General features: G+C 40.6%; 1 long non-coding RNA gene across 1 annotated transcript; it reads right to left on the minus strand.

Annotated features, from left to right (window-relative positions):
- Positions 1-210: 210 nt before the first annotated feature.
- LOC150055803 (uncharacterized) lies at positions 211-2328 on the minus strand. The gene is made up of 3 exons (XR_016537465.1): positions 2150-2328; positions 999-1213; positions 211-443 (listed from the first exon to the last, which is right to left on the minus strand). It is a non-coding gene; the product is annotated as an uncharacterized LOC150055803 (long non-coding RNA).
- Between the last annotated feature and the right edge of the window lie 714 nt (positions 2329-3042).

Consider the following 3042-nt stretch of genomic DNA (forward strand, 5'->3'; position numbering starts at 1 on the left):
AATTTAACCTTACCCTAGAAAGAACTCTAATTCTAGCCCGAAAAATTGAATCAAGCATTAATAATGCAAGGTGACATGCAGAGAAATACTCTTAGCCCATAAAAGTGATTCATTCATCCTTTTTCCGGAAACAATGTTCCATTGGGGGCAAATCAATGCCATAGCTGCTACTGAAGACACTTTCCACATGAGCCAAGAATCACTGAGGTTCACTTTTATTCTCCCATTGTGATTCCAAAAGGTATTTGGCAAGGGTTACAGGATGTTCTGTACAAGAAGGCAAATGCTAATAATTGGGGTAAATGGGGATTCTGCATGAATGTTCTTCTGGAGTATTTGTGGCATTAATTTTCTCTTTATTTCCATTTATGTTTCCATTGATGGTTAGCAAAAATAAACTTTTGTGTAATAAAAACGTTGCTTTGAAGTCCAACCCATGATATCTGGATGAATGATAAAACAAATAGGATTTAAAATACAAGGTAAAAACTTAAAGCCTTGAAGATTATACTAGTACTTGCTTCAATTACAGAAGTCAGTGTTCCTTTATATGTAAACAGTGAGCTTGATTAAATTTTAGCTAACAGAAAGCACAGAGGTAAGTTCATATTTGCCAGTCACTGTGTTTGCCTCACAAATTATAGATACAGAACAAACACCCATAAAATAAGGACAGACACACACACACATACACACACACACACAACACACACACACACATATATATATATATATTCATAGGAAGAGTAATATATACTATATAAAGACACATATATACATATATTCAGAGGAAGAGTAATATATATATATATTATATTAGTACATATACTCATATAACTAACTTTTCTGTACATCACCTTTATAATAAAAACAAATATACGTGAAAAGAAAAATAAATCAGCATGAGACACTCATAACTCAGAGGGTGCCCTCTTGCGTTCTTCACAACTGTGTTTTGTCACTGATAGATAGAAAAGAGGGAGGGTAAAGAAACAGACCTCCTGATGGCATGACATCAGCGTTTCAGGACAACTTAGAAGTCAGGCTATTCTCCAAACCAATAAAATGGACCTGATCTTTCCATCTTTTCTCAGGAACATCTCCTTCCTGATGACTCTGCTAGAGGACTGATATTTAAAAAGTTGTTTTTGGCATTTGTCAGCATACATTTCTTCCAGATGTTACCAGAAGGTTCCAGGTCAGTCTCAATGGCCTGGAAGGGTTCAAAAAAAGTCAAAAGAATTTAAAAAGAGCCTAAATTGGTGGTGAGTCTAGCCTGGTTCTTCAATGGGATTTTAGTTGCTGAAAGCAAAATGCCTGTCCTTAATGCCCTACTGGCCAAAAATATTATTTGCATTTAAAGAAAAATAATCAATGCTCTTTTGGGTGCTCACATTAATTTTCCCCTTCTGTTTAACTGTTTTCAGTTAGCCTCAATATTCCCAGTCTTCTGGCTTCATTTCAAATTAAAGAGATAGGATACATTTTTCATTTAAAAAAATGATTCAACAAACAAACATACAGCAATTCTATTTAGGCTTAGATGTTAGGAATAAATAAATGTTTTCTGTTCACCTAAAAAAAAAAAAGAAAAATAACTACTCATTGTAGAACAGTTATACCTTCATCTAGTGAGTTGATAACCCAATAAAGGGTTGAATGATCTTTAGGCAGTCTCATGGATATCTTTAAAAACCTTAATGTAATTTCTGTGTGAAAGCACTGTTAATGCACAACAACCATTTCCCATGTGGTTTTTATACTATAGACAAACATTCTTGCCTTTCCTCCCAGCAGGAAATTAGATCTTCTATTTATCACACATACTAAATTCTCCAAGCATTTCAATTTTGTACAATATCATTCATTTAATTATTCTTCTCAACATAGTTCTATTCTTCTACTTGATCAGATAGGCTTTGGGTCAAATATTTTGTACTTTTGTATGTATTTTGTTTTCTAGCAAGACATATGTGGGGCACGTCACATCGGGAAAATGGGCTCATTTCCTGGTCTTGTGATCCAACCAGCCTGTCACCTCATTGGGAGGTTTGGCTGTGGTTTGTGATGTAAAATAAGGCTACTTCTAACTCTGCGATTGGCCCCACCGCCCTCGCAGACAGTACCTACCTCCCCCTGCCATGCCCACCTCTATGCTGAGAGGCTCCTGCATCCTGTTTTAGCCCAATGTACTTCCAGAATAAACGAGTTCTGCTATGTCAGTCTCCCTGGTGCATCTGTGTCTTCCCTCTGGTGAGGGAGGGCTGGGTGAAGGCGGCCAGTTGGCCCTAATCTTTCTCGGTCTCATCTTACTCGGGACATGTTCTCTCTGCCCTTCTTGCAGGTCAAGAGGTAAGAAGGACTAAAACCCCGAACATTCTGGTGCCCGAATGTGGACACGAAAAGAACTCTCATCAGAGGCGGTATTGTGGACGAGCCAAGCCAAGAGGGTTGCCCTGAAAAGATGGGGAAATACTACATGAAGAATGAGGACCCGGCGCTCACAGCGCCTAGATTTAAAAGCAGAGGTTTGGAGATTTCAGGTCCCCGGGCTGAGAAGGTCTGAGAGGCCTTAACATGCAGTGCTTCCTGGTTAATGGCGGCCAAGCTTTTCAGTTGGGCCACATGGGACCGTGTAGAGCACCTGGTGAGAAGGAGGAAGAGGGAGAGGACCCTCCCTCGGGGTCTCTCCCACCTTGTCTGCCCTTCAGGCCTGCTTCTATCCTGGCTCAGTTACATCTAGGGCCAAGGAAGCTTTAGTTGAGGAGTGCTCAGAGTTGATGGCTGTGGTCCAGTGTGTGACATACTGAGCTCCGACCAAGATTCAAGTTCTGGCACTGGAGGGGACAGTTCTTTTCCAAAAATTGATCCTAAGTAAGCTTTAGCGCCACAGAGATCTCAGTCAGAGAGGAAAAAGTCAGAACACCAGCTCGAGAAGACATCATGGAGCCCCACCAGCCGCGGAGCAGACAGAGCTTTTGGCGGCACAGACCTGCCAGCTGCAGACAGAGCCTCACAGAGAATACGCGAGCCTAGAGCCGA

This window comes from Megascapheus bottae, chromosome 13, assembly GCF_031878675.1.
Source record: "Megascapheus bottae isolate mThoBot1 chromosome 13, mThoBot2.hap1, whole genome shotgun sequence".
Taxonomy (NCBI): Eukaryota; Metazoa; Chordata; class Mammalia; order Rodentia; family Geomyidae; genus Megascapheus; species Megascapheus bottae.